Consider the following 26328-nt stretch of genomic DNA (forward strand, 5'->3'; position numbering starts at 1 on the left):
CTCCGGTGCATACATATAACCGGGCTACTGATGTCTGCGTCACAGTATGCCGGGCCAGCAGTCTACCCTGTACTGATCAGAGAGTAGTTCTGCCATGGAATGTCTCCCAGCGCTTCAGGACTGGTATGTACAGCTCTCCCTGCCTCGGTGGGGCTGAGCAGCTGGACATTCCCTGGGAGGTCGATTCGGGGGCCCCCTCACCCCCCTCTCTTCTCTCCCCTGTCCCTATCTTCCCTCCCTCCCCCCTCCGGGGGGATGCTGCATGTGACTGCTGAGCGGTGTGTGTGTACCCATACAGGGGATCTCTGAGGGCTCTCACCTGGATGGGGGGGGGGGGGGCTGGCTGGATAGCGGTGGTCCTGGGTCCTGTGTTTCTGTTATCTGGAGGTGCCTGTGAGGTTCTGCTGGGGTCTGGGGCAGTGCTGTGTATTTTTCAACTCATGGCATGGCCGGCGGCCATTTTAGGTGTGGGCAGGGCAGCATGGCTTGCTGGGCTTCAGCGGTCATTTTCAGAGTGATTTCCTATTCAGGACACTGGTGGCCATTTTCTAGAAGCCTGAACATGTTGTCAGTGTTCTCTAGCAGCAGCATAGCTCATGTGCTCTCACAGCCATTTTCCCTGTGTTTCCTGTCTGTGTACTGGACACTGGGCGGCCATTTTATTGAAGCCTGAGCATATTTCTAGATCGTTTACGATCATTCCAGCGGCTGCCCCCGACACAGTTTGGATTTCCTCTGCACCTGGGAGCACTAGGGGACTACAGGCACCACTTGTGGACAGCGCAAAACTCCTCAGGGTGGTGAGTCCGGCAGGAATGAGCCCCTCAGTCAGCGGCAGCAGGAGGGTGGGACTGTCACAGTCCTAAGTCCCCTTCGGGTGGCAGAGAGGGTAGGGTCAGCATGGCTTCAGAAACTAGTGTTTCTTCCCCCAAAATCCAGGCAATTGCAACCCGGTCACCTGCAGAGTGTGCAGTGCCCATGGACACCCTGATGGCGGTCCTCAATTCGTTCATTGCTAAGATGGAGGCGGTGCGTGGGAAGAAAGGTGCTATAAAGTGGCCCCTGACCCCCCCCCCCCCGCCCTCTGGGGAGAGCTCTGACACAGACTCTGCTGAGGCCGGTGACCCCTGCTCTGTCTTGTCAGATGACGCTGAGCAGGACCGTTTGGACAGTGAGGATGAGTCCCCGTCTGGGTCCGGGCGCAGAAAAGCGCATGTTGGAGTGCTTATCACAGCTGTGCGTGATACCTTGAAGATCCACGAGCCAGCGGATCCCTGTGCTGATGTACCGGTCCCTTTTGGGTCCTGCAAGCCAGCCCATTCACCTGTGGTGTTCCTGTATCTAACTTATTTTGACAAGTTCACTTACAGGGAATGGGGTCGCCCACAACAGACCTTTTCGGTCCCCAAATACATGGTGGTGTGTTACCCCTTTGAGGAGAGCCTTCACAAGAAGTGGTCGGCTCCTCCGGTCGTGGACCCCCAGTATCCATGTTAAATAAAGTAACCACGATCCCGGTAGAGGGGACTCCTGCATTCAAGGATCCCATGGACAGGAAGGCGGAGGCAGTGGCTCGTTCCTTGTTTACGGTTGTGGGGTCAGCCGTGCCACCTGTACTGGCATCCGCACTGGTGTCGCAGACACTGACTGAATGGGCAAAACTTTTGCACCGTGAATTGGGAGAGCAGAATGCCTCTCCTGTCTGCGTGGAACTAGCAGACCAACTAGTGCATGGCCTTATGTACGTTTGTGACGTGGCCCTGGATAATCCCCCACTGCTATCCAGGGCCTCAGTGTCAGCCGTGGTGCTGAGGCGCCTCATTTGCCTGAAATGCTGGTCCGCTGACCAGACATCCAAGAAAGCCCCGACGGATCTTCCCTTCCTTGGCGGATGGCTTTGGAGCCTCTTTGGATGGCATTAGTAAACATGCCACCGGTGGTAAGAGTACACAACTCCCACAGCCCAGGAAGGCTAAGGAGCCACGCCGTAGGCAAGGGCCCTCCATTCACTAACAACTTTTCCGTCTGCCTGGAGCTTCGTTATAACGTCCCCAGCCCGACAGGACAACCACAGACAGACAAACATGTCCCTGGAGCCGCAAGCCTAACAAGCTAAGTGCTACCGCATGAAGGTTTGTCCCCACCCATGTCTCGGGTGGGGGGGTCGCCTTCGGGGGTTTGCAGCCCGGTGGTCCCCTCAGTTTTTGACCAATGGGCCTGCGATCTGATTTCCTTAGGCTACAAGATAGAGTTGAGCTCTTGGTCGCCAAACAGATTCTTCCCCTCCAGCATACCCGTGTCCCCGGCTCACCGGGAGGCCCTCTTGGGGGCAGTAAGGGACCTGCTGAGTCACGGGGTGGTTGTACCGGTTGCAGAATCGGAACGCTTCCAGAGATTCTACTCAAATATGTTGTAGTTCCCAAGAAGGAAGGGGTACGTCCGATCTTGGACCTAAAAGCCCTCAATCCCTTTGTAAAAGTGCAGAGGTACAGAATGGAATCAGTTCACTCAGTAATCGCTGTACTCCATCAAGGCGACTTCCTGGCGTCCTTAGACATCCAGGATGCCTACCTGCACATACCCATATGCCTGGGGCAGCAGAAGTTTCTGCGATTTGCAGTCGGGGAAGCCCACTACCAGTTTGTGGCTCTTCCCTTTTGGTTTGGCATCAGCCCCCCGAGTCTTTACCAAGGTTTTGGCTCTGGGTTTTGACGTTGCTATGGCAACGCGGGATCGCGATCATGTGATATCTAGACGATCTCCTCCTGAGAGCATCTTCCGCCTCAGAATTAGAGGACAATGTGGCGATCACCTTGCAGACTCTGCGAGAATTTGGGTGGCTGTTGAACCTAAAGAATTCGGTGATTGTACCGACTCAGCGTTTGTTTCCTCCCTTCAGACAAGCTGCAGGTGGTCGTCACTTTGCTTTTGCATGCGAGTCCTGGGGGCTCATGGTGGTCTCCTTTGGGGCTGTACCGTTTGCCCAGTTCTACACTAGAGTCCTGCAGAAGGAGATCTTGGGACAGATCTCAGTTGTCTCTGGATCGTCAGATTCAGGTGTGTAGGTCAGTCAGAGAATCACCGATCTGGTGGTTGAGGTCCCTGGGGATTCAGGCCGGAAAGTCGTTCCTACCTCTACAATGGACGGTGATCACACAGAACGCCAGTCTATCCAGCTGGGGTGGAGTGATGGGGATTCAGTCAGCTCAATGCCTCTGGTCAATGAAAAAACACAGGTTGCCGATCGATCTGCTCGAACTGAGAGCGATCAGGCTGTGCCTCTCCACGCGGTCAATGAGACTGCAAGGACGTCTGATCAGGATCCAGTCAGACAACGCCACTGCAGTCGCATATGTCAATCACCAAGGGGGGACAAGAAGCTCAGCCATGGCACGGGAGGTCGCTCACATACTTCGGTGGGCAGAGCGACACGTACCGGTTTTGTCTGCCATTTACATTCCCGGAGTGGAGAACTGGCAGGCGGACTATCTAAGTCGCCAGATGCTGGACCCAGGAGAATGGCCGTTGCATCCGGAGATATTCAGGTTACTCTGCATGAGGTGGGGCACACCAGATGTGGATCTTCTGGCCTCCCATCTCAATCAGCGGGTGCCAAGGTTCGTGTCCAGGATAAGAGATCTGTGGGCAGATGCGTCAGACGCTGGTGGCTCCTTGGGATCAGTACCAGCTGATCTACACCTTTCCTCCACTGAAGTTGTTGCCAGGTCTGATCGCAGAGTGGAAGCCGAGGGGATTCCAGTAATACTGGTGGTCCCAGATTGGACTCAGCGTCCCTGGTACACAGACCTGGTGCGTCTGGTGGTAGACGCTCTTTGGCGACTGTCATTACGAGAGGATCTTCTGTCTCAAGGTCCAATTCTCCATCCTGCTTTACCATCGATGGCTTTAACGGCACGGATATTGAGAGCCAGGTGCTGAGGAACCCGGTCTGTCAGACTCGGTGATCCCAACTATGTTGAGGGCGTGGAAATCTTCTTCCAGGAAGATATATCATTGTTCCTGGAAGGCCTACATCTCCGTGTGTGAGGAGGAAGGGTGGCATCTGCGCTCTTTTTTCCATATCCAGGGTCCTGCTGTTTCTTCAGCGAGGAGTAGACCAGACATTGGCGTTAAGCACCATCAAGGGGCAGATTTCAGCTTTGCCTGTCTTTTTTCAGCGACTCCTGGCGTCTCACTCATTAGTGAGTACCTTTGTTCAGGGGGTTCGTCATGTAGTCCCTCCGGTGCGTCCTCCGTTACCCCCATGGGGTTTGAACCTGGTGTTATCGGAGCTTCAAAAACCGCTGCTTGAAAATATCAGGGAGTTTCCCTTGTTGACTCTCTCAGAGAGTGGTCTCTCTAGTGGCCATCACATCAGTGAGGAGGGTTTCGGAACTGGTGGCCTTGTCTTGCAAGTCGCATTATCCGGTTATCCATAAGGATAAGGTTGTGTTGTGTCCTTTCTACCGAAGGTGGTCTCGGCTTTTCACATTGATGAGGACATTGTGTTTCCATCTCTCTGTCCTAGGCTGAAACACCCCAAGGAGGTGGCCCTTCACGCTCCGGACGTGGTTCACGGCTCTGAAGGTGTACTTGTCTGCCACGGCTCCCTTTCGGAAGTCAGACTCGCTGTTTGTTTCGGTGGCTGGTCCCAAGAAAGGCATGGCGGTCTCATCAGCCACCATTTCCAGGTGGATCAGACAGATTGTAGCCCAAGCCTACGCCTTGAAGGGGCAGGTGCCCCCCTTTCCAGTCACGGCCCACTCTACAAGAGGAATCGGAACGTCTTGGGCCTTCCGACACCAAGCGTCTGTCGCTCAGGTGTGTAAGGCGGCGACCTGGTCGTCTGTCCACACGTTTACAAGGTAGACCTCGGTGCATCGGCTGATGCCTGTTTTGGCTGCAAAGTTTTGCAGGCGGTCGTGTTGTTGCAATTGAATATGTAATATTTTTTATTTTTTTCAGTTTTTTCGATAAAAACGCAGTACCTTTAAGTTAATGCATTGCTGCATTTACATTCCGCAGTTTTTTGTGCGGTTGTGGGTAGTCACTCCTGTTGAGGGTACCAGGATTTTGTGGTGGATTTTTCCACGCACTATTTTTTGTGGGTTTAGTGTCACTAGTTCCCACTTGCCATGGTGGGTGAAGTTTTTATGCTGTTTTTCCCACCCCTCGTTTGGCACTGCTTGGGGACGTACCATGAAGTTACAGAGAGGAGCTGTGCTGGTCGGTGAATATGAGAATAAATAGGATTTTTTTTGTACTCTAAAATCCTTTTCTCTGTAATTCACCGACCGACAAGCACCGCCCCTCCTTTTATCTACGTTATACTGCTTGTTGACGTACTGAGGTCTGCTGGCAGATAGGAGGGTTGATACCTAAGGGACCGCCCCCTGGGCGGAACTGAGAGTTCTGAGTGTATTACAACTAATGCCCAGTATTCTCCTAGAGGGGAGGTATACAACCCAATGGCTAAGAGAGGAGCTGTGTCGGTCGGTAAATTACAGAGAAAAGGATTTTATGGTGAGTACAAAAAAAATCCTATTTTTTCTTCCTTAACTTACTAAAAATACGACTCCAATAAAACATTTCCCAGCACACTGACCAGCCAGCCTGCGAAAAAGACAAACTGGCCCCACCCAACAATTCAATGTGAAAACAGAGGATCTCGTCCTCAGCTAGGGCCGTCTTTATTATTGATTGGACCCTGGGCAGACATTTCCTTGGGCCCCCTCCATGCAATTCCACCTGCTCTGAGGCATACAATAAAGAGCAGCTAGACTCAAAATCTGTTTATGTGATTGCGATTGGTTTCCAGAGGTTAAAGGAAATCATTACATTTCATTGGCTGCTAGAGGTCACAGCATGTGACTTCTGTTTGTTAACATTAATACTGCTCACTAATTGGTTGCTAGAGGTTACTGCACTTTAGTACTGCTCACTGATTAGTTGCTAGAGGTTACTTGATTTTAGTACTGCTCACTGATTGGTTGCTAGAGGTTAATGCACTTTAGTACTGCTCACTGATTGGTTGCTAGACTGTACTCAGGGAGACATGATATACATATGAATGCCGCCTCTATTTATATATCAGTATAGACTATCCAACACTATTAACATATGACTATTAACATATGAGTGTCGCTGCTATTTATATATATATATATATATATATGAATGGCGGTTATTTACATGTAAACACAGGGTCTGCAGGTGAGTTCTCTGTACACAACAATAGGGCAGAGCTGGGCAGCATTAGTAACAGAACTTCACACTGAGATATCGGGACCCAGCACAGGACTAAAACAAGGGACAAGGGAATTTAAACTGGGATAGTTGGCAAGTATGAAGCAGCTGCTTTAGGCCCCAAAACAATGACAGGGCCCAGGGCAGCTGCACCTTTTGCCCTGCCTTAAAGACAGTCTTTTATATGAATTGACCTTCCCTAATAGATTGTAAGCTTTTAGGATCAGGATTCTCTGATTCCTCTTCTACAAAATTGTAATGTAACTGTAATGACTGCCTTCAAGCGCTGTGCAAACTGTTGGCGCTATATAAATCCTGTATAATAATAATAAAAAAATAAGAAGTGGAAGGCATTTGGTACAACACAAACCCTCCCTGGATCAGGACTTTGCTCCAAACTGGAGGAAACTGGTCAGAGAGCATAGCTACCAACAGTCACGACTTTCCTGGGACATTCACAAATTCCAGAGCCGAGCTTGGGGCATCCCGGGCAGAGTCCCGAAAATTCTGTTCTGTCCCAGGCAGAGCCCCGAAAATTCTGTTCTGTCCCAGGCAGAGCCCCGAAAATTCTGTTCTGTCCCGAGCAGAGTCCCAAAAATTCTGTTCTGTCCCGGGCAGAGTCCCGAAAATTCTGTTCTGTCCCGGGCAGAGCCCCAAAAATTCTGTTCTGTCCCGGGCAGAGCCCCGAAAATTCTGTTCTGTCCCAGGCAGAGCCCCGAAAATTCTGTTCTGTCCCGGGCAGAGCCCCGAAAATTCTGTTCTGTCCCAGGCAGAGTCCCGAAAAATCTGTTCTGTCCCAGGCAGACCCCCGAAAATTCTGTTCTGTCCCAGGCAGAGTCCCAAAAAATCTGTTCTGTCCCGGGCAGAGTCCCGAAAAATCTGTTCTGTCCCGGGCAGAGTCCCAAAAAATCTGTTCTGTCCCGGGCAGACCCCCGAAAATTCTGTTCTGTCCCAGGCAGACCCCCGAAAATTCTGTTCTGTCCCGGGCAGAGCCCCGAAAAATCTGTTCTGTCCCGAGCAGACCCCCGAAAATTCTGTTCTGTCCCGGGCAGAGCCCCGAAAAATCTGTTCTGTCCCGAGCAGAGTCCCGAAAAATCTGTTCTGTCCCAGGCAGAGCCCCGAAAATTCTGTTCTGTCCCAGGCAGAGTCCCAAAAAATCTGTTCTGTCCCGAGCAGACCCCCGAAAATTCTGTTCTGTCCCAGGCAGAGCCCCGAAAAATCTGTTCTGTCCCGGGCAGAGTCCCGAAAATTCTGTTCTGTCCCGGGCAGAGTCCCAAAAATTCTGTTCTGTCCCAGGCAGACCCCCAAAAATTCTGTTCTGTCCCAGGCAGAGTCCCAAAAATCTGTTCTGTCCCGAGCAGACCCCCGAAAATTCTGTTCTGTCCCGGGCAGAGCCCCGAAAAATCTGTTCTGTCCCGGGCAGAGCCCCGAAAATTCTGTTCTGTCCCAGGCAGAGTCCCAAAAATTCTGTTCTGTCCCGGGCAGAGCCCCGAAAAATCTGTTCTGTCCCAGGCAGAGCCCCGAAAAATCTGTTCTGTCCCGAGCAGACCCCCGAAAATTCTGTTCTGTCCCGGGCAGAGTCCCAAAAATTCTGTTCTGTCCCAGGCAGACCCCCAAAAATTCTGTTCTGTCCCAGGCAGAGTCCCAAAAAATCTGTTCTGTCCCGAGCAGACCCCCGAAAATTCTGTTCTGTCCCGGGCAGAGCCCCGAAAAATCTGTTCTGTCCCGGGCAGAGCCCCAAAAATTCTGTTCTGTCCCAGGCAGAGTCCCAAAAATTCTGTTCTGTCCCGAGCAGAGCCCCGAAAAATCTGTTCTGTCCCGAGCAGAGTCCCGAAAAATCTGTTCTGTCCCAGGCAGAGCCCCGAAAATTCTGTTCTGTCCCGGGCAGAGTCCCAAAAAATCTGTTCTGTCCCGAGCAGACCCCCGAAAATTCTGTTCTGTCCCGGGCAGAGCCCCGAAAAATCTGTTCTGTCCCGAGCAGAGTCCCGAAAAATCTGTTCTGTCCCAGGCAGAGCCCCGAAAATTCTGTTCTGTCCCGGGCAGAGTCCCAAAAAATCTGTTCTGTCCCGAGCAGACCCCCGAAAATTCTGTTCTGTCCCGGGCAGAGTCCCAAAAATTCTGTTCTGTCCCAGGCAGACCCCCAAAAATTCTGTTCTGTCCCAGGCAGAGTCCCAAAAAATCTGTTCTGTCCCGAGCAGAGTCCCGAAAAATCTGTTCTGTCCCGAGCAGAGTCCCGAAAAATCTGTTCTGTCCCAGGCAGAGCCCCGAAAATTCTGTTCTGTCCCGGGCAGAGCCCCGAAAATTCTGTTCTGTCCCAGGCAGAGTCCCAAAAATTCTGTTCTGTCCCGGGAAGAGCCCCGAAAAATCTGTTCTGTCCCGGGCAGAGTCCCAAAAAATCTGTTCTGTCCCAGGCAGAGCCCCGAAAATTCTGTTCTGTCCCAGGCAGACCCCCAAAAATTCTGTTCTGTCCCGGGCAGAGCCCCGAAAAATCTGTTCTGTCCCAGGCAGACCCCCAAAAATTCTGTTCTGTCCCGGGCAGAGCTCCGAAAATTCTGTTCTGTCCCGGGCAGAGTCCCAAAAAATCTGTTCTGTCCCAGGCAGACCCCCGAAAATTCTGTTCTGTCCCAGGCAGAGCCCCGAAAAATCTGTTCTGTCCCGGGCAGACCCCCGAAAATTCTGTTCTGTCCCAGGCAGAGTCCCAAAAAATCTGTTCTGTCCCGGGCAGAGCCCCGAAAAATCTGTTCTGTCCCGGGCAGAGCCCCGAAAATTCTGTTCTGTCCCGGGCAGACCCCCGAAAAATCTGTTCTGTCCCGAGCAGAGTCCCGAAAAATCTGTTCTGTCCCAGGCAGAGCCCCGAAAAATCTGTTCTGTCCCGAGCAGAGTCCTGAAAAATCTGTCCCGGGCAGAGCCCCGAAAATTATGTTCTGTCCCAGGCAGAGCCCCGAAAAATCTGTTCTGTCCCGGGCAGAGCCCCGAAAAATCTGTTCTGTCCCAGGCAGAGCCCCGAAATATCTGTTCTGTCCCGAGCAGACCCCCGAAAATTCTGTTCTGTCCCGGGCAGAGTCCCAAAAATTCTGTTCTGTCCCGAGCAGAGCCCCGAAAATTCTGTTCTGTCCCGGGCAGAGCCCCGAAAAATCTGTTCTGTCCCAGGCAGAGCCCCGAAAAATCTGTTCTGTCCCGGGCAGAGTCCCAAAAATTCTGTTCTGTCCCGAGCAGAGCCCCGAAAATTCTGTTCTGTCCCGGGCAGAGTCCCAAAAATTCTGTTCTGTCCCGAGCAGAGCCCCGAAAATTCTGTTCTGTCCCAGGCAGAGTCCCAAAAATTCTGTTCTGTCCCGAGCAGAGCCCCGAAAATTCTGTTCTGTCCCGGGCAGAGCCCCGAAAAATCTGTTCTGTCCCAGGCAGAGCCCCGAAAAATCTGTTCTGTCCCGGGCAGAGTCCCAAAAATTCTGTTCTGTCCCGAGCAGAGCCCCGAAAATTCTGTTCTGTCCCGAGCAGAGCCCCGAAAATTCTGTTCTGTCCCGGGCAGAGTCCCAAAAATTCTGTTCTGTCCCGAGCAGAGCCCCGAAAATTCTGTTCTGTCCCAGGCAGAGCCCCAAAAAATCTGTTCTGTCCCGGGCAGAGCCCCGAAAAATCTGTTCTGTCCCGGGCAGAGCCCCGAAAAATCTGTTCTGTCCCGGGCAGAGTCCCAAAAATTCTGTTCTGTCCCGAGCAGAGCCCCGAAAATTCTGTTCTGTCCCAGGCAGAGCCCCGAAAAATCTGTTCTGTCCCGGGCAGAGCCCCGAAAATTATGTTCTGTCCCGAGCAGAGCCCCGAAAAATCTGTTCTGTCCCGGGCAGAGCCCCGAAAATTCTGTTCTGTCCCAGGCAGTGCCCCGAAAATTCTGTTCTGTCCCGGGCAGAGTCCCAAAAATTCTGTTCTGTCCCGGGCAGAGTCCCAAAAATTCTGTTCTGTCCCGAGCAGAGCCCCGAAAATTCTGTTCTGTCCCGGGCAGAGCCCCGAAAAATCTGTTCTGTCCCGGGCAGAGTCCCAAAAAATCTGTTCTGTCCCGAGCAGAGTCCCAAAAATCTGTTTTGTCCCAGGCAGAGCCCCGAAAAATCTGTTCTGTCCCGGGCAGAGCCCCGAAAAATCTGTTCTGTCCCGGGCAGAGCCCCGAAAAATCTGTTCTGTCCCAGGCAGAGTCCCAAAAATTCTGTTCTGTCCCGAGCAGAGCCCCGAAAATTCTGTTCTGTCCCGGGCAGAGTCCCAAAAATTCTGTTCTGTCCCGAGCAGAGCCCCGAAAATTCTGTTCTGTCCCAGGCAGAGCCCCGAAAAATCTGTTCTGTCCCGGGCAGAGCCCCGAAAATTATGTTCTGTCCCGAGCAGAGCCCCGAAAAATCTGTTCTGTCCCGGGCAGAGCCCCGAAAATTCTGTTCTGTCCCAGGCAGTGCCCCGAAAATTCTGTTCTGTCCCGGGCAGAGTCCCGAAAAATCTGTTCTGTCCCGAGCAGAGCCCCGAAAATTCTGTTCTGTCCCGGGCAGAGTCCCGAAAATTCTGTTCTGTCCCAGGCAGAGCCCCGAAAATTCTGTTCTGTCCCGGGCAGAGTCCCGAAAAATCTGTTCTGTCCCGGGCAGAGCCCCGAAAATTCTGTTCTGTCCCAGGCAGTGCCCCGAAAATTCTGTTCTGTCCCGGGCAGAGTCCCGAAAAATCTGTTCTGTCCCGGGCAGAGCCCCGAAAATTCTGTTCTGTCCCAGGCAGAATTCCGAAAAATCTACTTACCTGACACAGGAGCCGGCGATGTCCCCTGTAGCACGGAGCCTCCATCTTTTTACGGGTATTGTGGCTCCTCCTAATCTGGGCTCACCTGTAGGTCAAAGTGGTCTGTAGGGGTTCACAACCACTTTACAGGGGCCGTTTTAAAAAATATATATATTTTTATTTTTTTTGGTGACTACAAGAGGGGGGGGGAGGGAGGGCCCCCCATATAGACGGACCGCCGCTGTTTCATCTCCAAATACGGAAAGGTTTCTTCACAGTAAGAGCTGTGAAAATGTGGAATAGACTCCCTGCTGAGGTGGATCTGACCCAATCAGTGGATTGCTATAAGAAAGTTCTAGATTATTTCCTAAGTCTACAGAATATATCGGGTGACATTTACAGGGGAATCCAATTGTCTCTCGGGGGATCAGGAAGGAATTTTTCACCCGCCGGAGGAAATTGGAGCGTTCTCTGCTGGAGATTTCACCTTCCTTTGGATCAACTGTATACCATTGTTTGTATATATATATATGGGATTGTGTATATAGGAGTATATATATATATATATATATATATATATATGGGATTGTGTATATAGGAGTATATATATATATATATATATATATATATATATATATATATGGGATTGTGTATATAGGAGTATATATATATATATGGGATTGTGTATATAGGAGTATATATATATGGGATTGTGTATATAGGAGTATATATATATGGGATTGTGTATATAGGAGTGTATATATATATATGGGATTGTGTATATAGGAGTATATATATATATGGGATTGTGTATATAGGAGTATATATATATATATATATGGGATTGTACGATATAATTTGTATCGTGTATTGGTTGATGTGGACGGATTTGTGTCTTGTCTTATATTGATCACCAGGGGGCGCTGTTGTCCGGACAGACATGGCGGCCTCAGTGCTCCTCCTGCAGTCACAATATGAGGAGCGCCATCTGCTGACCAATCACAACATCGCCGCTATTCGGCTCCTGCCCTCAATAACGGGGGCGCACAGATATGATGCCATCACGCACACACAGTAACGATCCCCGCCGTTACAATGCTCCTAAAACGACGTCACGCTTTTTCAGAACACGCCCTTAATACGGTATGAAGCGGAAAATAGAAAAGGATAAAACTCAGTTATCAGGAAAACCGAATTTGTTCTCCGGGATTGGACCGTGCCCTTAACAAAAATGGCCGCCCTGTCCACCCCAGTGACGTAATCGGCGTGCGACCCACCGGCTGTGTATATGGCGGCGGAGCGCTGACATTGAAGAGAGAAGAGATGTGGGCGGTCCGAGGAATAGTGAGGAGCCGGGTGAGGAGGGGGATGGGAGGGGGCCCTCAGGGGCCACTGGAGGACCTCATCTCTATCATCTCCTGTACCATGTCTGCAGTCTCTGACCATCTCCTGTACCATGTCTGCAGTCTCTGACCATCTCCTGTACTATGTCTGCAGTCTCTGATCATCTCCTGTACTATGTCTGCAGTCTCTGATCATCTCCTGTACTGTGTCTGCAGTCTCTGATCATCTCCTGTACTATGTCTGCAGTCTCTGATCATCTCCTGTACTATGTCTGCAGTCTCTGATCATCTCCTGTACTATGTCTGCAGTCTCTGACCACCTCCTGTACCATGTCCCCAGTCTCTGATCATCTCCTGTACTGTGTCTGCAGTCTCTGATCATCTCCTGTACTATGTCTGCAGTCTCTGACCATCTCCTGTACCATGTCTGCAGTCTCTGATCATCTCCTGTACTATGTCTGCAGTCTCTGACCACCTCCTGTACCATGTCCCCAGTCTCTGATCATCTCCTGTACTGTGTCTGCAGTCTCTGATCATCTCCTGTACTATGTCTGCAGTCTCTGACCATCTCCTGTACTATGTCTGCAGTCTCTGACCATCTCCTGTACTATGTCTGCAGTCTCTGATCATCTCCTGTACTGTGTCTGCAGTCTCTGATCATCTCCTGTACTATGTCTGCAGTCTCTGACCATCTCCTGTACCATGTCTGCAGTCTCTGATCATCTCCTGTACTATGTCTGCAGTCTCTGATCATCTCCTGTACCATGTCTGCAGTCTCTGATCATCTCCTGTACTGTGTCTGCAGTCTCTGATCATCTCCTGTACTGTGTCTGCAGTCTCTGATCATCTCCTGTATTATGTCTGCAGTCTCTGATCATCTCCTGTATTATGTCTGCAGTCTCTGACCATCTCCTGTACTATGTCTGCAGTCTCTGATCATCTCCTGTACTATGTCTGCAGTCTCTGATCATCTCCTGTATTATGTCTGCAGTCTCTGATCATCTCCTGTACTATGTCTGCAGTCTCTGATCATCTCCTGTACTATGTCTGCAGTCTCTGATCATCTCCTGTACCATGTCCCCAGTCTCTGATCATCTCCTGTACCATGTCCCCAGTCTCTGGCCACCTCCTGTACCATGTCCCCAGTCTCTGACCACCTCCTGTACCATGTCCCCAGTCTCTGATCACCTCCTGTACCATGTCCCCAGTCTCTGGCCATCTCCTGTACCATGTCCCCAGTCTCTGATCATCTCCTGTACCGTCCCCAGTCTCTGACCATCTCCTGTACCATGTCCTCAGTCTCTGATCATCTCCTGTACCATGTCCCCAGTCTCTGATCACCTCCTGTACCATGTCCCCAGTCTCTGGCCACCTCCTGTACCATGTCCCCAGTCTCTGACCATCTCCTGTACCATGTCCCCAGTCTCTGATCATCTCCTGTACCGTCCCCAGTCTCTGACCATCTCCTGTACCATGTCCTCAGTCTCTGATCATCTCCTGTACCATGTCCCCAGTCTCTGACCATCTCCTGTACCATGTCCCCAGTCTCTGATCATCTCCTGTACCGTCCCCAGTCTCTGACCATCTCCTGTACCATGTCCCCAGTCTCTGATCATCTCCTGTACCATGTCCCCAGTCTCTGACCATCTCCTGTACCATGTCCCCAGTCTCTGATCATCTCCTGTACCGTCCCCAGTCTCTGACCATCTCCTGTATTATGTCTCCAGTCTCTGACCAGCTCCTGTACCATGTCCCCAGTCTCTGACCATCTCCTGTACCATGTCCCCAGTCTCTGACCATCTCCTGTACCATGTCCCCAGTCTCTGATCATCTCCTGTACCGTCCCCAGTCTCTGACCATCTCCTGTACCATGTCCTCAGTCTCTGATCATCTCCTGTACCATGTCCCCAGTCTCTGACCATCTCCTGTACCATGTCCCCAGTCTCTGATCATCTCCTGTACCGTCCCCAGTCTCTGACCATCTCCTGTACCATGTCCCCAGTCTCTGATCATCTCCTGTACCATGTCCCCAGTCTCTGACCATCTCCTGTACCGTGTCCCCAGTCTCTGACCACCTCCTGTACCATGTCCCCAGTCTCTGATCATCTCCTGTACCATGTCCCCAGTCTCTGACCATCTCCTGTACCATGTCCCCAGTCTCTGACCACCTCCTGTACTATGTCTGCAGTCTCTGATCATCTCCTGTACCACGTCCCCAGTCTCTGACCATCTCCTGTACCGTGTCCCCAGTCTCTGACCACCTCCTGTACCATGTCCCCAGTCTCTGGCCACCTCCTGTACCATGTCCCCAGTCTCTGACCACCTCCTGTACCATGTCCCCAGTCTCTGGCCACCTCCTGTACCATGTCCCCAGTCTCTGGCCACCTCCTGTACCATGTCCCCAGTCTCTGACCATCTCCTGTACCATGTCCCCAGTCTCTGACCATCTCCTGTACCATGTCCTCAGTCTCTGATCATCTCCTGTACCATGTCCCCAGTCTCTGACCATCTCCTGTACTATGTCTGCAGTCTCTGATCATCTCCTGTACCACGTCCCCAGTCTCTGATCATCTCCTGTACCACGTCCCCAGTCTCTGACCACCTCCTGTACCATGTCCCCAGTCTCTGGCCACCTCCTGTACCATGTCCCCAGTCTCTGACCATCTCCTGTACCATGTCCCCAGTCTCTGACCATCTCCTGTACCATGTCCTCAGTCTCTGATCATCTCCTGTACCATGTCCCCAGTCTCTGCCCATCTCCTGTACCATGTCCCCAGTCCCTGACCATCTCCTGTACCATGTCCCCAGTCCCTGACCATCTCCTGTACCATGTCCCCAGTCTCTGATCACCTCCTGTACCATGTCCCCAGTCTCTGATCACCTCCTGTACCATGTCCCCAGTCTCTGACCATCTCCTGTACCATGTCCTCAGTCTCTGATCATCTCCTGTACCATGTCCCCAGTCTCTGCCCATCTCCTGTACCATGTCCCCAGTCTCTGACCATCTCCTGTACCATGTCCCCAGTCTCTGACCATCTCCTGTACCATGTCCTCAGTCTCTGATCATCTCCTGTACCATGTCCCCAGTCTCTGACCATCTCCTGTACCATGTCCCCAGTCTCTGACCATCTCCTGTACCATGTCCTCAGTCTCTGATCATCTCCTGTACCATGTCCCCAGTCTCTGATCACCTCCTGTACCATGTCCCCAGTCTCTGACCATCTCCTGTACCATGTCCTCAGTCTCTGATCATCTCCTGTACCATGTCCCCAGTCTCTGCCCATCTCCTGTACCATGTCCCCAGTCTCTGACCACCTCCTGTACCATGTCCCCAGTCTCTGACCATCTCCTGTACCATGTCCCCAGTCTCTGATCACCTCCTGTACCATGTCTGCAGTCTCTGACCACCTCCTGTACCATGTCCCCAGTCTCTGACCACCTCCTGTACCACGTCCCCAGTCTCTGACCATCTCCTGTACCATGTCCCCAGTCTCTGACCATCTCCTGTACCATGTCCTCAGTCTCTGATCATCTCCTGTACCATGTCCCCAGTCTCTGCCCATCTCCTGTACCGTGTCCCCAGTCTCTGACCATCTCCTGTACCACATCCCCAGTCTCTGATCATCTCCTGTACCATGTCCCCAGTCTCTGACCATCTCCTGTACCATGTCCCCAGTCTCTGATCATCTCCTGTACCATGTCCCCAGTCTCTGACCATCTCCTGTACCGTGTCCCCAGTCTCTGATCATCTCCTGTACCATGTCCGCAGTCTCTGACCACCTCCTGTACCGTGTCCCCAGTCTCTGACCATCTCCTGTACCACATCCCCAGTCTCTGACCACCTCCTGTACCGTGTCCCCAGTCTCTGACCATCTCCTGTACCACATCCCCAGTCTCTGACCATCTCCTGTACCATGTCTGCAGTCTCTGACCATCTCCTGTACCATGTCCCCAGTCTCTGGCCACCTCCTGTACCATGTCCCCAGTCTCTGACCACCTCCTGTACCATGTCCCCAGTCTCTGACCACCTCCTGTACCATGTCCCCAGTCTCTGGCCACCTCCTGTACCATGTCCCCAGTCTCTGGCCACCTCCTGTACCATGTCCCCAGTCTCTGACCATCTCCTGTACCATGTCTCCAGTCTCTGACCATCTCCTGTACCATGTCCCCAGTCTCTGACCATCTCCTGTACCATGTCCCCAGTCTCTGACCATCTCCTGTACCATGTCCCCAGTCTCTGACCATCTCCTGTACCATGTCCCCAGTCTCTGACCATCTCCTGTACCATGTCCCCAGTCTCTGATCATCTCCTGTACCATGTCCCCAGTCTCTGACCATCTCCTGTACCATGTCCTCAGTCTCTGATCATCTCCTGTACCATGTCCCCAGTCTCTGACCATCTCCTGTACTATGTCTGCAGTCTCTGATCATCTCCTGTACCACGTCCCCAGTCTCTGATCATCTCCTGTACCATGTCCCCAGTCTCTGGCCACCTCCTGTACCATGTCCCCAGTCTCTGACCACCTCCTGTACCATGTCCCCAGTCTCTGGCCACCTCCTGTACCATGTCCCCAGTCTCTGACCATCTCCTGTACCATGTCCCCAGTCTCTGACCATCTCCTGTACCATGTCCTCAGTCTCTGATCATCTCCTGTACCATGTCCCCAGTCTCTGACCATCTCCTGTACTATGTCTGCAGTCTCTGATCATCTCCTGTACCACGTCCCCAGTCTCTGATCATCTCCTGTACCACGTCCCCAGTCTCTGACCACCTCCTGTACCATGTCCCCAGTCTCTGGCCACCTCCTGTACCATGTCCCCAGTCTCTGACCATCTCCTGTACCATGTCCCCAGTCTCTGACCATCTCCTGTACCATGTCCTCAGTCTCTGATCATCTCCTGTACCATGTCCCCAGTCTCTGCCCATCTCCTGTACCATGTCCCCAGTCCCTGACCATCTCCTGTACCATGTCCCCAGTCCCTGACCATCTCCTGTACCATGTCCCCAGTCTCTGATCACCTCCTGTACCATGTCCCCAGTCTCTGATCACCTCCTGTACCATGTCCCCAGTCTCTGACCATCTCCTGTACCATGTCCTCAGTCTCTGATCATCTCCTGTACCATGTCCCCAGTCTCTGCCCATCTCCTGTACCACGTCCCCAGTCCCTGACCATCTCCTGTACCATGTCCCCAGTCTCTGATCACCTCCTGTACCATGTCCCCAGTCTCTGATCACCTCCTGTACCATGTCCCCAGTCTCTGATCACCTCCTGTACCATGTCCCCAGTCTCTGATCACCTCCTGTACCATGTCCCCAGTCTCTGATCACCTCCTGTACCATGTCCCCAGTCTCTGACCACCTCCTGTACCATGTCCCCAGTCTCTGATCACCTCCTGTACCATGTCCCCAGTCTCTGATCACCTCCTGTACCATGTCCCCAGTCTCTGATCACCTCCTGTACCATGTCTGCAGTCTCTGACCACCTCCTGTACCATGTCCCCAGTCTCTGACCACCTCCTGTACCACGTCCCCAGTCTCTGACCATCTCCTGTACCATGTCCCCAGTCTCTGACCATCTCCTGTACCATGTCCTCAGTCTCTGATCATCTCCTGTACCATGTCCCCAGTCTCTGCCCATCTCCTGTACCGTGTCCCCAGTCTCTGACCATCTCCTGTACCACATCCCCAGTCTCTGATCATCTCCTGTACCATGTCCCCAGTCTCTGACCATCTCCTGTACCATGTCCCCAGTCTCTGACCATCTCCTGTACCATGTCCCCAGTCTCTGATCATCTCCTGTACCACGTCCCCAGTCTCTGACCATCTCCTGTACCGTGTCCCCAGTCTCTGATCATCTCCTGTACCATGTCCGCAGTCTCTGACCACCTCCTGTACCGTGTCCCCAGTCTCTGACCATCTCCTGTACCACATCCCCAGTCTCTGACCACCTCCTGTACCGTGTCCCCAGTCTCTGACCATCTCCTGTACCACATCCCCAGTCTCTGACCATCTCCTGTACCATGTCTGCAGTCTCTGACCATCTCCTGTACCATGTCTGCAGTCTCTGACCATCTCCTGTACCATGTCTGCAGTCTCTGACCATCTCCTGTACCATGTCTGCAGTCTCTGACCACCTCCTGTACCATGTCCCCAGTCTCTGACCATCTCCTGTACCATGTCCCCAGTCTCTGACCATCTCCTGTACCACGTCCCCAGTCTCTGACCACCTCCTGTACCATGTCCCCAGTCTCTGACCACCTCCTGTACCATGTCCCCAGTCTCTGACCATCTCCTGTACCATGTCCCCAGTCTCTGACCACCTCCTGTACCATGTCCCCAGTCTCTGACCATCTCCTGTACCATGTCCCCAGTCTCTGACCATCTCCTGTACCACGTCCCCAGTCTCTGACCACCTCCTGTACCATGTCCCCAGTCTCTGACCACCTCCTGTACCATGTCCCCAGTCTCTGACCACCTCCTGTACCATGTCCCCAGTCTCTGACCACCTCCTGTACCATGTCCCCAGTCTCTGACCATCTCCTGTACCATGTCCCCAGTCTCTGACCATCTCCTGTACCATGTCCCCAGTCTCTGACCATCTCCTGTACCATGTCCCCAGTCTCTGACCATCTCCTGTACCATGTCCCCAGTCTCTGACCATCTCCTGTACCATGTCCCCAGTCTCTGACCATCTCCTGTACCATGTCCCCAGTCTCTGACCATCTCCTGTACCATGTCCTCAGTCTCTGATCATCTCCTGTACCATGTCCCCAGTCTCTGACCATCTCCTGTACTATGTCTGCAGTCTCTGATCATCTCCTGTACCACGTCCCCAGTCTCTGATCATCTCCTGTACCATGTCCCCAGTCTCTGGCCACCTCCTGTACCATGTCCCCAGTCTCTGACCACCTCCTGTACCATGTCCCCAGTCTCTGGCCACCTCCTGTACCATGTCCCCAGTCTCGGACCATCTCCTGTACCATGTCCCCAGTCTCTGACCATCTCCTGTACCATGTCCCCAGTCTCTGACCATCTCCTGTACCATGTCCTCAGTCTCTGATCATCTCCTGTACCATGTCCCCAGTCTCTGACCATCTCCTGTACTATGTCTGCAGTCTCTGATCATCTCCTGTACCACGTCCCCAGTCTCTGATCATCTCCTGTACCACGTCCCCAGTCTCTGACCACCTCCTGTACCATGTCCCCAGTCTCTGGCCACCTCCTGTACCATGTCCCCAGTCTCTGACCATCTCCTGTACCATGTCCCCAGTCTCTGACCATCTCCTGTACCATGTCCTCAGTCTCTGATCATCTCCTGTACCATGTCCCCAGTCTCTGCCCATCTCCTGTACCATGTCCCCAGTCCCTGACCATCTCCTGTACCATGTCCCCAGTCCCTGACCATCTCCTGTACCATGTCCCCAGTCTCTGATCACCTCCTGTACCATGTCCCCAGTCTCTGATCACCTCCTGTACCATGTCCCCAGTCTCTGACCATCTCCTGTACCATGTCCTCAGTCTCTGATCATCTCCTGTACCATGTCCCCAGTCTCTGCCCATCTCCTGTACCACGTCCCCAGTCCCTGACCATCTCCTGTACCATGTCCCCAGTCTCTGATCACCTCCTGTACCATGTCCCCAGTCTCTGATCACCTCCTGTACCATGTCCCCAGTCTCTGATCACCTCCTGTACCATGTCCCCAGTCTCTGATCACCTCCTGTACCATGTCCCCAGTCTCTGATCACCTCCTGTACCATGTCCCCAGTCTCTGACCACCTCCTGTACCGTGTCCCCAGTCTCTGACCATCTCCTGTACCACATCCCCAGTCTCTGACCACCTCCTGTACCGTGTCCCCAGTCTCTGACCATCTCCTGTACCACATCCCCAGTCTCTGACCATCTCCTGTACCATGTCTGCAGTCTCTGACCATCTCCTGTACCATGTCTGCAGTCTCTGACCATCTCCTGTACCATGTCTGCAGTCTCTGACCATCTCCTGTACCATGTCTGCAGTCTCTGACCATCTCCTGTACCATGTCTGCAGTCTCTGACCACCTCCTGTACCATGTCCCCAGTCTCTGACCATCTCCTGTACCATGTCCCCAGTCTCTGACCATCTCCTGTACCACGTCCCCAGTCTCTGACCACCTCCTGTACCATGTCCCCAGTCTCGGACCACCTCCTGTACCATGTCCCCAGTCTCTGACCATCTCCTGTACCATGTCCCCAGTCTCTGACCACCTCCTGTACCATGTCCCCAGTCTCTGACCACCTCCTGTACCATGTCCCCAGTCTCTGACCATCTCCTGTACCATGTCCCCAGTCTCTGACCATCTCCTGTACCATGTCCCCAGTCTCTGACCATCTCCTGTACCACGTCCCCAGTCTCTGACCACCTCCTGTACCATGTCCCCAGTCTCTGACCACCTCCTGTACCATGTCCCCAGTCTCTGACACCTCCTGTACCATGTCCCCAGTCTCTGACCACCTCCTGTACCATGTCCCCAGTCTCTGACCATCTCCTGTACCATGTCCCCAGTCTCTGACCATCTCCTGTACCATGTCCCCAGTCTCTGACCATCTCCTGTACCATGTCCCCAGTCTCTGACCATCTCCTGTACCATGTCCCCAGTCTCTGACCATCTCCTGTACCATGTCCCCAGTCTCTGACCATCTCCTGTACCACGTCCCCAGTCTCTGACCACCTCCTGTACCATGTCCCCAGTCTCTGATCATCTCTTGTCGCACACATTGCTCTCTTGCAGGCGGGTGTGATGTGCGCTGTCCACCGTTCCGTGTCGGGGAGGACAGAGGGGAGCGGAGGATCGCTCAGGTGTTGAAGGATCGATTCCCCCGGGCGGCTCACGTTCGTGTTGTGGACATTTCAGGTAACTGATAAAGTATTTTTATAACCTGGATCCTGTGTACAGGGGGCCTGGGGCCCCTGGGCATACAATGTGTTGGCTGCCCTCCCCCTCCAATAGACTGACTTATAGCTGACCCAGAGCTGTGCGCTGTCTGCCTCCCTCCTCTGGGTGGGGTGGTAATATCGAGCGATAGAAAAGATTCACACCTGAAGCCGATGACATCACAGTGACAGAATGAAATGCACTGGGGGCGGGGAGAGAGATCGCTGCGTCTGATGGGGGCGGGGTCTCTGCAGATGGATGAAGATCCACGCATCCCAGTGTGACCTCCGACCTCTGGGGGTGGGGCAGATCCTCTCTCTGATATTATAGTCAGGGGAACCCCGCCCCCCAGATTGCCGGTGTCCTGGCGGATAGTGTCCGCTGTGTGCTGCGCATGCACAGTACACAGCACAATCAGATTCCGAAGATGAACAGCGCCTGCGCACTGAGTCCAGGTTCACGCCCCCCATCCAAGTGGAAATGGAGTTAGAATAAAAAGAGCCGAGCGCAGCGAGGGGGCGCTGTCCTATGAGCCGCCGGATGTCCACGTGGCTGGGGGGAGGGGCTTCACCTGGACTCAGTGCGCAGGCGCCGTTCTTCTTCCGAGATTTTACAAATCTCCTTCCACCCCGGACCGCGCAGTTCAGAGCCGACACCTTTAGATGGCCGGACTGTATATGTCACAACACCGGCACTCGGGTCTCCGCTGTCAGAGGGGGAGGGGAGGGTTAGAACCTCCAATGGGGACAGGAGAGAGTATGGAAAGATTACACAGCCATGGGGGAGGGGAGCCAGACACCGCATGGATCATTCTAGAATATGTTGTGACCATCTTATAGGACCGCCCCCCCTATAAGAGGACCGCCCCCCCTATAAGAGGACCGCCCCATGAGACATCCCGGCCTCCCTCTAAGAGAAGACCGCCCCTATGAGACCCCCTCCCCCCCCATGAGAGGATCATTCCCTGAGAGTACCGCCCCCATGTTCTGCGTGTGATTTGTGATTGGTTGTGTTGCAGGCGGATGCGGATCGATGTACGAGATTCATGTGGAAAGTGAAGATTTCCGGGAGAAACGAATCGTCCAACAACATCACATGATCAACGAGGTGAGAGGGGAACTTGTATGATTGGAGGAGGGGGAGGGGTCACCCCGACCAGAACTTGTATGATTGGAGGAGGGGGAGGGGTCACCCCGCCCCCATGTGAAGTGTTGTTGTTTTTTTTAGCGCACTTGTAAATTGTGAGACGATGATAACCCCCCCTCCCCCCCCCATATGTTGGCAAGTGGGAGCCGATAGAAGAGATCTGTAGATGGGCGTGGCTCCGGATCCATTCAGTGACATCACTGCTACCCTATTTCCCCGAAAACAAGACGTAGCGGGTTGGCTGCAATATAAGCCCCACCCCCAAATAATCCCTAGATTAAGTCCTTGTAGATCTTATTTCCAGGGTAGGACTCATATCATTGGCTGGATGGGACCCATGTGATGTGTGGATTGTAGTGACTCTTCTGTTGTGGCATCGCAGGAGGAGTCCGTCTGATGTCACTGCGAGCGCCACCAGAAGTGTATTACTACTCCTCTGTGGTAGTCGGGGGGGGGGTGTGTCTCTGTGGTAGTCGGCGGGGGGGGGGAGTGGGGGAGGGTCTCTGGTAGTCGGGGGGAGTGGGGGAGGGTCTCTGTCGTAGTCGGGGGGGGGGAGGGTCTCTGTGGTAGTTGGGGGGGGGGGGGGGGGGTCTCTGTGGTAGTCGGGGGGGGGGGGGGGGATGGATATGGATTGGGGGAGGGTCTCTGTGGTAGTCGGGGGTGGGGGGGGTTATCTGTGGTGGGGGGGGGGAGTGTCTCTGTGGTAGTTGGGGGGGAGGGTCTCTGTGGTAGTCGGGGGTGGGGGGATGGATTGGGGGAGGGTCTCTGTGGTAGTTGGGGGAGGGTCTCTGTTGTAGTGGGGGGGTGTCTCTGTGGTAGTTGGGGGGGGGTCTCTGTGGTAGTCGGAGGGGGAGGGGGTCTCTGGTAGTCGGAGGGGGGTGGGGGGGTCTCTGTGGTAGTCGGAGGGGGAGGGGGTCTCTTTGGTAGTCGGAGGGGGGTGGGGGGTCTCTGTGGTAGTCGGAGGGGGAGGGGGTCTCTGTGGTAGTTGAGGGGGGTGGGGGGGTCTCTGTGGTAGGGGGAGGGGGTCTCTGTGGTAGTTGAGGGGGGTGGGGGGGTCTCTGTGGTAGGGGGAGGGGGTCTCTGAGGTAGTTGAGGGGGGTGGGGGGGTCTCTGTGGTAGGGGGAGGGGGTCTCTGTGGTAGTTGAGGGGGGTGGGGGGGTCTCTGTGGTAGTCGGAGGGGGAGGGGGTCTCTGTGGTAGTCGGAGGGGGAGGGGGTCTCTGGTAGTCGGAGGGGGGTGGGGGGGTCTCTGTGGTAGTCGGAGGGGGAGGGGGTCTCTTTGGTAGTCGGAGGGGGGTGGGGGGGTCTCTGTGGTAGTCGGAGGGGGTCTCTGTGGTAGTTGAGGGGGGTGGGGGGGTCTCTGTGGTAGGGGGAGGGGGGTCTCTGTGGTAGTTGAGGGGGGTGGGGGGGTCTCTGTGGTAGGGGGAGGGGGTCTCTGAGGTAGTTGAGGGGGGTGGGGGGGTCTCTGTGGTAGGGGGAGGGGGTCTCTGTGGTAGTTGAGGGGGGTGGGGGGTCTCTGTGGTAGTCGTAGGGGGAGGGGGTCTCTGTGGTAGTTGGGGGGGGGGGGGGGGGGGGGGGTCTCTGTGGTAGTCGGAGGGGGAGGGGGTCTCTGTGGTAGTCGGAGGGGGAGGGGGTCTCTGTGGTAGTCGGAGGGGGGTGGGGGGGTCTCTGTGGTAGTCGGAGGGGGAGGGGGTCTCTGTGGTAGTTGGGGGGGGGGGGGGGGGGGGGGGGTCTCTGTGGTAGTCGGAGGGGAGGGGGTCTCTTTGGTAGTCGGAGGGGGTGGGGGGGTCTCTGTGGTAGTCGGAGGGGGAGGGGGGTCTCTGTGGTAGTCTGAGGGGGGAGGGGGTCTCTGTGGTAGGGGGAGGGGGTCTCTGTGGTAGTTGAGGGGGGTGGGGGGTCTCTGTGGTAGGGGGAGGGGGTCTCTGTGGTAGTTGAGGGGGGTGGGGGGGTCTCTGTGGTAGGGGGAGGGGGTCTCTGTGGTAGTTGAGGGGGGTGGGGGGGTCTCTGTGGTAGGGGGAGGGGGTCTCTGTGGTAGTTGAGGGGGGGGGGGGGTCTCTATGTCTGGAGCCTTATCACACCCTCAGTGAATGATCTCCATATTTTCTGATAGGATTTTCTCCTACAATCAGCGGCTCCATCTGGTGGCCACGATGCAGATTGTTGTTTATATATAAATATATTTTTGGTATTTCAGGAAGATGCAGGATTGTGGCCACCAGATGGAGCCGCTGATTATAGGAGATACCCCCGCCCTGACAGGAGAAAAGTAGCTTTAAAAAAAAAAAAAGTGTTTGGAAACGCTTCCCATTAATTTATTTCATTGGCTGGGATATTAAAGTGCCGCCATCTTGGCCTCTGATCGTCAGTTGCCATGGTGATCTGTTATGACTTTGGCTATTGGATGGTTGAGAACCGTCACATTCCCGGCCCGATAAATCGATTGGATTACTTCCAGCCAATGAGATGATAGGGACGCTCCCGGCGCTTAGCTGAGTTCCACTTCTCTTCTGCCTCCTGCAGTGTGGGCGGGGCACAGGGGGTGGGGGCACAGGGGGTGGGGGCACAGGGGGCGGGGCACAGGGTGCGAGGCGAAGGGGGCGGGGGCACAGGGGGTGGGGCACAGGGTGCGAGGCGCAGAGGGCGGGGCGCAGGGTGCGAGGCGCAGAGGGCGGGGGCGCAGGGGGTGGGGCACAGGGTGCGAGGCGCAGAGGGCGGGGCGCAGGGTGACGTGGACGGACATTTAGAGGTAGAAAGTGGAACGTTTTGTGAATCAGATGGTTTTGATCTCAGATTGAAGTAGGAAGGGGGTGTTGTGCTCCTAAAATTACTATTTGAAATTCATAATATAATTATCAGATGTGGAAGATGCCGGAGACAGAGAGGGATAGAGAATATCCAGTTATATCTTCTGCAATAAAGTGATATTGTGCCAAATCAAAACAATCGAATCCGCAATGTGCAAAACAAATCGATCAATAAGAACAGAACACACCAATTATTTTCTGTATGATGATTGTTGTACCGCCAGATGTTGTCACCGATGTCGGTTTTTTTAGACCATTCACTAAAATATACTTTGCTGACACTCGTAATATGACTGAAGTGTATATATCTTAACATTGGCTTCAGACCGCCACAATATGGCCACAGCTGGACTGTACTATTTCCAAACACAAAAAATCCACAGCAAAATGGCCGCGATCGGAGCTCAGGCGACGATCCCTAGGAAAATGGCCGCTCCATTGGTTTTAACATGGGCTTCAAGAAAATGGCCGATCAATAACAACATCACCCGGACCTATTTAAACACACTCTATTGCCAACAAGCCTCACCCCAGTCAAAGTCACGTGTGTTGTGACGTAACGCGTAGGAAACCTTGAGACGGTCGGGCACCGGAAGAGACGGTCGGGCACCGGAAGAGACGGTCGGGCACCGGAAGAGACGGTCGGGCACCGGAAGAGACGGTCGGGCACCGGAAGAGACGGTCGGGCATTGGAAGAGACGGTCGGGCACCGGAAGAGACGGTCGGGCATTGGAAGAGACGGTCGGGCACCGGAAGAGACGGTCGGGCACCGGAAGAGACGGTCGGGCATTGGAAGAGACGGTCGGGCACCGGAAGAGACGGTCGGGCATTGGAAGAGACGGTCGGGCACCGGAAGAGACGGTCGGGCACCGGAAGAGACGGTCGGGCATTGGAAGAGACGGTCGGGCATTGGAAGAGACGGTCGGGCATTGGAAGAGACGGTCGGGCATTGGAAGAGACGGTCGGGCATTGGAAGAGACGGTCGGGCATTGGAAGAGACGGTCGGGCACCGGAAGAGACGGTGGGGCACCGGAAGAGACGGTGGGGCACCGGAAGAGACGGTCGGGCATTGGAAGAGACGGTGGGGCACCGGAAGAGACGGTGGGGCATTGGAAGAGACGGTGGGGCATTGGAAGAGACGGTGG

At 53.9% G+C, this 26328-nt stretch overlaps 1 long non-coding RNA gene across 1 annotated transcript; it reads left to right on the forward strand.

Annotated features, from left to right (window-relative positions):
* Nucleotides 1-785: 785 nt before the first annotated feature.
* Nucleotides 786-22383, forward strand: LOC143973620 (uncharacterized). The gene is made up of 4 exons (XR_013272100.1): nt 786-800; nt 12107-12336; nt 21092-21214; nt 22254-22383. It is a non-coding gene; the product is annotated as an uncharacterized LOC143973620 (long non-coding RNA).
* Nucleotides 22384-26328: the final 3945 nt, after the last annotated feature.

Source organism: Lithobates pipiens, unplaced genomic scaffold (assembly GCF_037356315.1).
Source record: "Lithobates pipiens isolate NorthernLeopardFrog02 unplaced genomic scaffold, aLitPip1_a1.2 Scaffold_86, whole genome shotgun sequence".
Classification (NCBI taxonomy): Eukaryota; Metazoa; Chordata; class Amphibia; order Anura; family Ranidae; genus Lithobates; species Lithobates pipiens.